The 12891-nt window shown below is 43.2% G+C and overlaps 1 protein-coding gene across 1 annotated transcript in view; it reads right to left on the bottom strand.

Annotated features, from left to right (window-relative positions):
* The window catches only part of GABRR3 (gamma-aminobutyric acid type A receptor subunit rho3), a 52393-nt gene that overhangs the window by 37514 nt on the left and 1988 nt on the right, over window positions 1-12891 (bottom strand). The window contains exon 2 of the mRNA XM_015879145.2: window positions 1184-1399. The gene's annotated coding sequence lies outside the window, so the exon portion shown is untranslated. The remainder of the gene's footprint in view (window positions 1-1183; window positions 1400-12891) is intronic.

Here is a 12891-nt window from a genome sequence, read left to right on the forward strand (position 1 = left end):
ATTTGGAATGGAATGGAAGAGATTGAGGTCAGCTGGAAGGGACCTTAAAAAGATAAAGTTCAATTGTTTGACCACTTCAGGGCTAACCAAAAGTTAATGCGTGTTATTAAGGGTATTACTGAAATGCCTCTTGAATGCTGACAGGCATGAGGCATCAAGCATCTCACTAGGAAGCCTGTTCCAGCATTTGACCACTTGTACAACAAAGAAATCTTTCATAACATCCAGCCTGAACCTCACTAGCACAGCTTTGTTTTGTAATTGGTACCAGGGAAAAGAAACCAGCAGCTTCCTCTCCACTTTCACTCATCAGGAAGCTATAGAGAGCAATGAAGTCACATCTGAGCCTCCTTTCTCCAGTCTAAATGAGCCCAAGCGTCCTCAGCCTCTCTTCACAGGACATGAATTCCAGCCCTTTTACCATCTCTGTAGCCCTCCTCTGCACACTTTCAAGGACATTAACACCTTTTTTATATTGTAGAGTCCAGAACAATACCCAATACTCAAGTCAGTGTTGCACCAACACTAAGTATAGCAATAGAATCTCATCTTTTGACTGGCTGGTTATGCATTGATTAATGCACCCTGAAATGCAGTTTGTAGCTTGGCTGCCATGTCATACTGTTGGCTCATAGTGAGCCTACTGTCCATCAGCACCCCTAGATCCCTTTCTATCGAACTTCTCTCCCATCACTCATCTCCCAGTCTGTGCCTGCATCTGGCATTGTTCTGTCCCAGGTGCAGAACCTGGCATTTTCTTTAGCTGAACTTCACATCATCTATGATTGTCCCAAACTCCAGTCTGTTGGGGTCACTCTCATACCTCCAGATGATGAGCAGCACCTCCCATCAGCAAACCTGCTAAGGATGTAATCCACTCTTTCATCCTGATCATCGATAAGAATATGAAACAAGACTGGCCCTAGAACTGAGGGACATTATGGAAGGCCTAGCTAAAAATCCATGAAGTGCATCATCATGTTATAGAAGGACATCGAATTCTTAAGGCAGAACTTTCCCTTCCCTGTTGACTTTGCCAGATAATTGCTTTGTTCTTCACATTCCATTATCACTCAGAGAATAATCTCCATAACTTTTATTTCCTTCTGTTTCTGCTGTTGCAGCTTTTCATTAGATTTCATATATAAATACGACATTTTTTGGTAAGCCCATCTGATCTTACCTGATGTTCTCGCAGATATGAGTTCATCTCTTATCAGTGTTGAAACTCCTCACTTCATGTGCTATTCAGAATCAAAAAGTAGAGGCTTTTTTTTATGTTTCCAGAGAGGAACATTGCACAGTACAGAAGCTCCATAATTCTGTGGTCTCTTGTCAGAAATGAAACGTTTGCATTATGCAACTGTTTTGAGATGAGGAAGGCATGAAAAACCTGTATCTGGGAGGAAAAAATATTGACATTGTTGCCATCTTGACAGATGAAGGGTACAGAGAGTGTGGTCTTGGCTTCTACCAAGAAACCAGGGAGAAATTATAGAATTGAAAACATGAGAAAACACGAGATGCAATGGGTGTATAAACTTCCTTATGAAGAAAGAGCCAACACAGAGTGTCCACTGAGAACAGACTATAGAAAACAGAGGCAGGATGTGGAACTGGATTTTGAAGTAGTTCAAGAGAAGCCCTAAATCCAAGTGGAAATCCAAGTTCTGGTGCTGGATGTTGCTGGGGTCCTCTTGTCTTTCCCTGCTGGTTGGGTCTGCCCAAAGCCACTTGCTCCAGCCACATCACCTCCTCTTCAGAAGCACAGAGGACTCTCTGGGGTAATCCTGTATTAAGACTTGCCAGAATAAACATGCTATACCCCATATTGCTTGAATCTTAGCACAGTTCTCTCTCCTAGCACCACTAAAAACATCATTATTTGTCAGGGGGAAACGAAAAAGAAAAAAAGAACATAACTGACCCATCCAGGCTTAGAAACATCTGGACATTGGGTAGAAATCACATAAGAAGGGTGACAGACATCAGGATGACTACGTCTGGACTGCATGCAGTTAGAGGTGACTAGACAGAACAACAGCAAGGTGGGGTCACCAGCTCAAACAAAACATACAACACAGTGGAGAAATTGTACATGACTGCTTTGATTCCTGTGATAGTTAGACTGTGTGGCTACAAGAGACAGAGCTTTTAAGAGAAAGACAAATACCATAAGCAAGTACTTGGAACTGGCATCTGCTTTGCAAAGATCACCTTTGAGAACATTTTAATCCCCCAGCTTCAAAGAAATGTATTTCCTTTTCCCTTTTACTCTGTACTGCGGATCAAGCAGCCCTGTCAGCTCCACTGTGAGTGAGCGTAGGGGGCTATTGCTCATTCCTGCCATATGTTTCTGTCAGATGTTTATGTGCACAAGTGACAAATCGTTCTGAGCTTTTGAAAAGCTACGGGAGATATTGCTGTTCTGCACTCCTACCTCACTTCTGCAGTCAGCCTGTGCTGCAGTCAAGACAAGGAGAAGGAGCAAGACAGGAAGATCAGGCAGGTGTAAGCTGCAAAATAGCACCCTTAAACTGCAAAGGGGGATGCTTTGGAAGTAAAGAGACCCCTCAGTAATTACAGAAGCACCAGTCACTCTAGAGAGGAAGGTATTCTTTCTGAGATAGAAAAACTAGCAAGGAAAAGGAAGACAGTGAAACTAGAAGTCTGGCATCTCTGCTATTTGCCCCCTTATTTTGCAGATCTTCTTTACAAATCTGCAATTAACACCTTGAATCCTCTTAGTGCCCTTGTCCTTATGCACAGTGAGGCAAATTAAGCTGAGAGGTAACTACTCAATTTTCTGTCTTTCTTTCTTACTTTCTGACAAATTTGACCTCAGAAATCTTGTGCCACAAGCAGAATGTGAAAAGAAGCAAGACTCAGCTAGAAGCTAGACGAGAGTTGTAATGTAAAGATTTGAAGGACACCAGAGAATGACATATTTCATTTTGCAACATTTTTCTATCTGTGGTACCTGCTCTGATAGAAATAATGCTTTCTGTGGTGAGGGATGCTTAATTCCTGAAACTAATGCTGGTAGCCACTAACCATAGGATGGTCTACATACCAGCCTCACCAGGAAAAAAAAAACAGACAGAAAACTTTTCTTTTAAATGCAGAATTTCTACAAACCTCTCCCTCTTGTCCCCCCTGGAAGACCACACATTTCTGCTTTTTGATGTGAAGAGCAGATGGAGGCTTGAGTATCTCACTAGAGTAAGGGATGGTAGAGATAAGACATACCCCTCTGACAGTCTGGTCATGCTGGCATCCATACATTTCAGTTTTGCTAGTTATACTTGTAACCAAGTAGAACAGTTATTTCCTAGCAATTTTTTATTTGCTAGATATTTCTCCCAGCTTTCAGGGCATTTCATTTTCTACAAACAATGTCAGTTGTGCTAAGAGCTTGATCTTTGCATCACCTCAGGATAAAGCAGCCCATTTTGCACTCTCTTTATTCTGTCCCTTCATTTCCTTTGCTTTTCATGTCCTAGTGTTCTCTCCATTATTTTCAATTGCTTTGTCTTCTTGGAAAAATTGCCCTTCCTCCCACTCTACCTTTCTGACTGTCAGTAAATTAGCTGGTGCCTCCATGACAACAGCGCTGATCATCTCCTTAGGCTGTCTCCATGGGTCCCATGGGATCCTGTCTTCTCTGCCATCTCTCTTCCTGGTTTTCCTCAAGTACGCTTCACCTGTGACTCTCTCCTTGCTGAGTTACAGGAGACGTTTCTATAGCTGCTTTACCTGATTGTTCTGCCACATTTCCTTCCCTGACTGTCAACAACTGCTCTCTTTTTATTCTGTCTGCTTTACAGATTTCAGCTTGACGGATCCCCGTTTTTAACATTTTTATGTCTTTCTGCAGGCAACATCAGTGTTTTCACCTGCCTTATACTTGTTATGTTTTCTCAGCGGAGCCCTCACCATGTAGTTTCACCTCTATACTGCTAACTGCCAAATTCATCTCACTCAACACTATCTCCATAGCCCTGCATAGCTTTGCATTTCCAGCCATTTGTTAAACATCTTCTCGTCTCATATTTCTACAGAGCTGGATTGAAAGATTCAGTGTTTGCATCCTCCTCATTACCTACTCATGGCAGATAACTCCACTGCCCATGGTGCCTCGTAACCTCAATTATTCCCACCCCTTTACTTCTCTGCTTACATTCTGCTTTGCCCCACTGGGAACTTAAAGGCATTCATTTTCCAAGCAAAGCAAACTCCATTCTCTGTGTGTGATGGCTAAAATGGAAGAGGTAATTCAGGTTTTACACTGCTTTCCTTCAGCTGAAGATGCTCACCTTAGTCAGGCAACGTATCACATAACTGGATGTCTTAGGCTTATGGTTGTTTGTTTTTTTTTTTCTAATTAAGCCTGTCAGGAAAGATTGTTTTTCATATTTTCCAATATCATTTAAAACCATTAACTATTACACAAAGGAAGAGCATGTCTGGCTGCAAACCCGCAGTAAGGATATAACAGTAGCCATTTATAACACTCAGCCCTTCAGCCAGACAAGTGTTCTGAGAAGGCTTTCATTATTTATTACTATTATTATTATTATGTAGATACTCTCATCCAGTACGAGGCACAAAAAATGAAAGCCATCAGACTGCCAGTATACCTCCTAATTAGATTTACCTTCATCCATTATCAGCCTATGAGTGAACTACAGTCTGAAGTCATTTGGCGTGAGAGGGCTGTAAGATTCCACTAACTGCTGAACACTTTTTGAACCACAGGGATACGTTTTCCCATTGACCTTTCAGAATGAGGTACTTGACAGCAGGAATTCAATATCAGTGTGTAGTCACTAGTTCAGACAAAAATGAAGTACGCTTTGGTGGGGAACAATATCTGCATGTCCAAATGTTGGAGATCAATCGGATTTTCTTAGCCCAGAGGAAGTAGGTGCAAGTTCTCAAAGTGAAGAATCCTTTTGGCTTAGGAAGTTTGAAAAGCTAGTTAGAAAAGGTGCTGTGACTAACCAGGTTCTGTCACCCCCGCTCCTTGTCAAGAAATACATCCTCTAATCTCACAGAAGTTAAAAATAAAAATACACTTAAAAACTGAAAATCAGTGAATTACTTTTCACTAGCTAGTGATTTACAGGCAATAGGCTGGGCTTTTGTCTGGGGTATTTCTATGATTCAGGACAGCTGCACTAACACTGTACAGCTGTCAATCTCCTTTCCAGGGAGAGAACTGTAATCTCATTTATGCTTGGCTCCTGGAGAGGGTATTTGAGCTCTAAGTGTCCTTTGCTAACAGAGAGAAACACCTGTCGAGTATAGAGGAAAAAGCCTGTGAAGACAGGCTAACTCAAGGATACCAGAGACATCTCTGCCTAGTGGAAAAGAAACCACAAGCAAGTCTGTGCTGATACTCTAATGTGGGTCAGGTACCAGCACATGCTTTGTTCTGACTGAGTCACAACTTACTAATAATTTCTGTTTGTTACCAGCTTAGCAATATTCTGCTTGCTCTGCACACACTGTAATTTTCACCCACAGGCACCCTGAAAATTCCTTGCCGTTAAATGCAGCTATGAGCTTCTTACTACCCTAAATAGCTCCTCTGCATCACATTTGAACAGCTACCCTGGCATTCCAAACTGACAGATATAGTAACATTTCTGTGCAACTCCTCAGTCTAGGAAATCTAGAAATAACAATGTGATACCCTTTATTTCTCCAGTGATAACAATCTCACAACAAACAGGATCTTCTGGAAGTTCTTCTGAAGCTGATAACAATAGGAGAAAAAACCCTACCTGCATATACAACACTCAAATTCAGCACTGTACCACTGCTATCTGCTTAAGAGATGGTATAGTTTAAGGACAGGTTTCTCTCAAGTTGTCATGATTTCTCTAGAGTTTACTGAGACTCAGGTTGCAGCAGTCTGTATATGAACACGTTTGTCATTGGAAGGCTATGTCTGCAGCACAGTTTTTGCACTGTGTAAGAGGAGACTGGATAATATGGCCCTAGACTTAAAAACATGGCTCTAATTTCGACTAAAAATACACTGGCATTCCTTCTCACTTATTCTTAACCACACAGCTTCCACCTCCCAGAGTCGCAAACCCTGTGCACTCCTTTGTCTAGGCTCCTAGCCACCAGTTCTCCTAAATGAGACACAGCCTTGTGTCCTGGGCACAAAATGTTTCCCAGCTCTTTTCTAGCTCCCAATTTCAAGCCTCAGCCATGAGTGATGAACATTTTAAAACAAACAAAACCATACCAACGTTCATTTGATTTCTTCTTGCTTAGGCAAAGATGGGAAAGATTTATGGGCTTAAAGGCTGTCTTATACAAAGTATATAAGCAGCATATTTGGCAGTTTACAGAAGGGTAATAGTTAATGAGTCCATTTTTTTTTTCCTGCATCCTGCCATAAACCTGAATCTTCCACAGCATTGAAGAGGTGTGAGTTGGAATCCTGGATGAAGCTGGGAAAGAGAAGATGAGACTGACTGGTGTGGGACTCTAAGGACTCAGCTGTGAAAACTGGTGGAAGAGACATCATCCTTTTGTACTGCACAAGTGTTCAGGCACCAGAGCTAAACTGTAAGCCCGAGGAGATGATGATTCCAAGTTTAACGCAAAACCAAGAGTATACCATGGATTACCCTCACAAAACACACTTATTTCCAGAAAAGTATAACATCAAGTGCCAAAAAAACCCCCAGAGATATTTAGTGCCAAAGTGTAGTTCATTTTCCCAAACCACAAGGAACCTGCTGCAGGGAACACTTCATCTCCAACCCCAAAACCTCCCCAAGCAGGGTAACACCTTATCCAGCTCACCAGCATTTGTGGCCCATGTTGGCTTTCAGTCTGTCACTCAAATGAATTTTCTTTCTGGTTGTCTAGTGTTCATTGGTGGTCTGTTCTCCAAAAGGTTTCTGAGCCACACCATGGCAGTGCATCAGCAGCAGAAGCCTTCAACAGCAGCTTAGTTGAGCTTCTCTTTTTATCCTCTGACAGTAGAAGACTCCATTTTCTCCCAAAGTAACAGGCCAGGAAAGCCTTATGTCAAAACTAAGATTTAAAGGCCTGTACTTGACCCAGAATGATAAATGAGGCAGAGCAGAAATATAGATTAACATCATTCACACTTGACTCCTTCAACTGCTTTTTCTTTTTTGATGTGTTGTCCCAGACACCATGAAAATGAGAATTTCACTACCTGGCATTATTAAAATCAAACAACAACAAAACAAACAAAAATATGAAGGGCAAGATGGCCGCGTTCTCCTTGAAATGTCTTCATGTTCCACACCTCTTAGATAGAGAAGTTGAGGATCAATTCTTTCATACAAACACAAAAAAATTCAAGTCACATTCACTGGAACAGGCTGCCCAGGGAGGTGGTGGAGTCTCCTTCTCTGGAGATATTCAAGACCCGCCTGGACGCCTACCTGTGTGACGTGGTGTAGGGAGCCTGCTTTGGCAGGGGGGCTGGACTCGAAGATCTCTAGAGGTCCCTTCCAACCCCTACAATTCTGTGGTTCTGTGATTCTGTCATTTTAACCAGCTTTTTGCTCACACATTACAGTTCATATCAGTATCCTCTGTGTTCGACGCATCACTTTAAGAACACAATTATCATTTTCTGCTGGCGTTTCTGCCACTTGGAGTCATAAAATTAAATTTACCTTTAAAGTCAGGAGATTATTTATGAAACGCTAAACAAGAGGTTCTCCCTCCCCCCAGAACTGACTCAGACAAGAACAAAAGGAGTAATCAAGGGTGATAATTGCATTGTCTCATTCCATTTTCTTCTGAAATCTTATTATGGCTGTCCCAAGAAAATATGCACTATCCAACCCTGGTAATGAAATAGTAATTCTAAAAGCTATTTGTCTATAAAAATATGGAGTTGATCCTTTAGTCCTTGGAAACAGAAGGTAATTGTATCGGTGTGCCATTTCGTAGAGATCATCACTAGAATATTAAATCCAGCATCAGAGTACTGACTTTTACATCTTGTTAAATGCCAGAAGAATAGAAACACAGCAAAAAACAGCAGTGAGAATATTCCAGCCACGAGATGGCTTCTTATTCTTTGCACTTTTGTTTCTAATAGAAAAACACATGCAAGACCCAATGGCTAAAAAACTGATCAAAAATTCCAGGGACTGAGGCAAAAGGGTCTGACAAGTCGATCACCCTGGTACCTTCAAGCCTTAAAATCTACTAATCAGATACATGGGGGGGGGGGGGGGGAAGAAGGGGAAGGTCTGGGATTTGGGAAATAAACCAGCTCAAACCCCAGTGATGTAGTGAAGTGCTACAGAACCACAGTGGTCTCTCAGCTCTTGTCAGAGAGCGAATAGTACAAAAAATAGTGAGAGAGAGAAGCAGAGATAACTCGAGCTTGACCTTAGGTTATGGAACTGATAAAGCGTTAAGTGTAGTTAAAATAAATACTTGGATGTATTTATGGATAAGGACAAAGTGGTTTCTTAATGCAGGAGAATAGTGTGTCTTCTAGCAGAGATGAATAACAGCCTTACATAAATTTAAAAAAAAAAAAAAAACCACAAAAAAACCCCCACAAAAAAAAGCATAATCGTAGGTTCTGTTCCAACATAATTCTAAGTGTCAGCTTTCGATTCTGTGCCTTTAAGAGCTGAGAGTTTAGCAGAAATGTCAAGCAGTGTAATTTCCCACTGGCTAGAAAAATACTGCTGATGTTTCTTCAAGTGGAACTGAGCAAAAATCCTTATCTCATTCCAACAGCAAGCATTTTTCTGTGTTCTATAATAAGAAATCAGGTGCGTTCCTTGCTTTTCCTAATATGCCAAACTGTAACGTGACACTGGGATGTCCTGGTTCCTTACTGCTACTGCTGACTTTTAAGAGCTACCCCATGTTACATACCCTGGTTGCAGGATTCAACATTAAATGAGTCTTTAAATCGGTCTTTAAATCAGTGCTTCCATCAGCTGAGACAAAATGGAGAGGGATATGTGTCAGATTTGAACATCGTGGAGTTTCCAATTTGAAGTGTGTAAGGTGAGGTGGAAAGCCAAAGTGAGGTCTTTATATTTACAGCTGTTCATCCAAAAGAAAGCCTAAGAAAGAATTAAGCAAATAGGGAAACCCTACTCAGCCTTGCATGGTTTTGAGCATGAATTTTTACAATCCCAGAACCATGAAGGCTGGAAAAGACACTGACCCATCCCCCCCATGACCACTAAGCACATCCTTCAGTGGCACAGCCACGTGATTCCTGAACACCTCCAGGGATGGTGACTCCATCAAAAGTGATTCTGTTTTGAGGATCTTCAAGCACAACGAAATGCAGTTGCAAATAGATGGCACTGAGAACAGAAGGATCAGAAATAAACAGGGACTCAAAAATAGCTCAAAAGTGGGCCTTATCAGGGACTCGGGGCTTATCTCCATAAGCACACGCTGTCATTTTGGCAGCTGGCACCCCCACCGAGCATTGTTCTTAGGTTTGCAATCTTAATAACACATTGGTATGGTCTTGTGTGTAGGAGATCTGGGTGATCTAGCTCATCTGAAATCAGGAAGGGAAAGAAACAGCGCAGATTTTGTTGGCACAACCCGTCTCCGGGAAAACATCACAATTATTATAGAGGAAATGCATTTTTAATTGCCCTGGGGTTTGTGTTGAACCTCTGAACCTGGGATGACTCGTACATTCAGGACCAAAAATCCTTGGGAATTCTCATGGTACAACCGAATTCAACCAAAAGGATGAAAGGTGAGCAGGTTCAGAAACAGCAAGAGAACAGTGTCCAGATGTAGCCCATAGCTTTTCTTTTTGCAGTAGAAATGCAAAATTTCTTCCCAGCTCGACCAAGGCTCTCGTACCAATTGTTTTGGTCTCTGTTTTGCTGACTTGTGCCCCATGGCAGCTCTCTGCCCATCCTCCCAGGTGCTCAGTGCTGGGCAGTGCGGGCTGACAAAGTGCGCTGGCTGTTTCCCTTAAGAGAAACGTTCCTTTTAACATGTGGTCTCAGGCTGTGCTAGAACAATATGTTTCATCTTTCCTTTTTATATTTAATCCTGATTTCCTTTGCGAACAGAATATTGTAATGAAATTTCATTTTGGAAACACTTCCGTAATGAAATGCGTTGCCTGTGCTCTGGAGCGTGTCAATGACACCAACAATGTGCGTTCTGACGGCAGCTGCCTGATATCCCGGGCCTGTGGCTCAGGCTGGGCCTGAGGCTGCCAGAGAGTGAGGCTTCTAATCAGCCTCAGTGAGAGCATTTGGGAACAAATTAACGCTTTAGACTAAATTCTGCTCCTGACCAAATATTCACTGAAGCTTGGTTACCCAGGTTTCTGGATCTACAGCCCCATGTATCTCTGGGAGCACCTGGAGCCAGAGGGTCACACCTCAGAGACACCCGGCTGCCTGCTGCCCAGGAGTTAGTCCAGAAGCTGCATTTTCCTTCAGCACACTACATCTGATGCTGATCCCAGTGCTACTCTGCTACCTGCTGATGGCTGAATGGTCCATGTAGAGGAGGCCCCTCACAGACTTTGGGCTCAAAGGTGAACAAAGACCTCCATCCAACCTACCTGCACCAACCTACCATTCCTACAGCTGTTATGCCCTCATCAACCCCTAGCAATCAAACGCTGTTATACCAACTGTATTGTGACAGAGGCCTGAGAGAACTCAGTTCTGTTACCACTTAGATCACCCAGGTCTGAGGGCACAGGCCTGGTGCTGCTCACACAGAGTCTCCCAGCCCCACCAAGGAGAACAAGGCCAAAGAAAGCCCAGAGGGGAGGGCTCCAGCCTGCCACTGCTGCTTGGGCTCAGGGCTGCCTACAGGGAGCTGTACTAGAAGGAAAGAGACTGTGAAAAGAAGGCAGAGAGAAATAATTTCTCAAATGAAATGATCACACTCATTCATTTCTACATCTTTCACTCAGCTCTCCTCTGTGAGGGTCCGTCGCAGCCGAATTGAGAGCCTGCAGGCAGCAATCAAACCCATTCATTGCAGCGGCGTGAAATTCCCGTGAGGTGAATGAATAAGCTGGGCTTTGGAGCAAGTGGATGGAATTCAGCATGGTGAGAACAAGGGCACAGCAGTCGGTGCTGGTGACAGTCACGCAGCAGCAGCCACAGGCATGAGGTGTGGGAGAGACGAGGGGCTCCTGCTGCCTGATGGAAGCCTGACTTCAGCTGTGGGTTCTCTCTGCACTGAGATAAAGCAGCAGCAGCCCTGGGGGTCCATGCTCTCCAGTGCACTCTTTGATTGACCTTCACATGCAGTGACTGCAAGCGCACACCATTCACTTTGCAATAGCAGGAGAACTCACTTCAGAAAGATTGGTGAAAATTTCAGTGCGTGTTGTATTTTGAGCCCTGGTCTGTAAAGCTGCTGTGGAACAACCTCCGTACAAGCCAAGTAGGTGGTTTTGTCACAGTGCCAAACATATAGAGCCTAAGCTAAAAGGCCATACCCACTCCAAGACTTACAGAAATCTTCCTCGCTGTTTATAATCCCAGGTAAAACAACAGCAGACTACTTTAAAGCACCGCATTTCTGCTTGAGATGCTGCTTTAATGTATTTCTTGGAGATGGATAACAATCTCAGACACATTTTTTTTCCCTCTGTAAAGTGCTCTCCTGCCCTCAGAGCTAGTGGCTGACAATTGTAATGATATTAAATCATTCAGCAGTAATTTAAATGAGAGCAAGAACCCATCTTACATGTTCTACTGAATGACCGTTGCACTCTGAAGAATAGAAATCTAGCCCAGCAACGCCTCATCCCTGGAGGAGCTCAATTCTGAGCTGGATGTGGCCCTGGGCAGCCTGAGCTGATGGGGGGCAGCCCTGCCCATGGCAGGGGGTCAGGGCTAAGTGGGCTCCGATGCCAAAGCAAGGAACAGATGTGCAGGAAGCATTTATATAGCAGAGATGTGGAGAACAGACTCTCAGCACTGCTGAATCTTCCTCAGAGATGCATGCATCTCCATAAATGAAAGAGAACTGAAGAACAAAAAGGCCCATTAAAATTTAATACGCTAATTGTAGGAGATGAAGCAGCTCTGTTCAATTAGATGCAAACAGACAGGTACTTACTAGAAAACACGGATTCACAATGGCTGGTTTTGAAAGCATAGTGGGGCTGGAGCTCGCAGCAAGGGCTTTGGTACCATCCAGCTAGCCCAGGTCAGTGAGACATTGATGCACAGAGAGAGCGGTGCACTCACACTGGGCTCAGAGGGGATGTCGGGTATTGCATGAGAGGAAAGCAATGAAGCAGGGAGATAAATGCACCTGAAATGGGTTTCTGTACCACTCTACTGCAAAAAAGGAATCATGCTAATGTGTTGAGTAACAGTTGGAAGAGCTTCACTTAGGAGTGGCATGTGTCTGTGGCTTGAGCTGACACATCTCGTGCCCACCATTAGTAGTTCTTTGGACTTCAATCTGCTCTATCAGCACATGGAAATGAACCAAGTGGGGAGCACTGATAGAAAGGTCTTTAGAGTCACAGAGAGGGGGGATGACACCTTTCCAACAGAAGAGCTATTACTGCTTAAAAGATGATTTTATGACAAAGGTAATGCAGGATGTCTTTAGTGAACCCCACCCTGTCTCTAGTGAGGGAAAATGGCACAGAGACACAAAGCTGCAGCTGATAACTGTGCAAACAGGCTCAGCCTGCACCTCTGACATTTAAACCAGAGAATGCGCCTACAGTGCCCATCTGCCCAAGCTCCAGCACCCAACTAGTTGCCAGGAATCATAGCAATACATCAAACAACTTGCTTTTCATCTCTGCAACAGTCTTAATGCCCTTCTGAAAGATATTCCATTATATATGGAATTCTACACGAGCTCGATGACATCTGAATCTTG

The sequence above is a fragment of the Coturnix japonica genome, chromosome 1 (assembly GCF_001577835.2).
Source record: "Coturnix japonica isolate 7356 chromosome 1, Coturnix japonica 2.1, whole genome shotgun sequence".
Classification (NCBI taxonomy): Eukaryota; Metazoa; Chordata; class Aves; order Galliformes; family Phasianidae; genus Coturnix; species Coturnix japonica.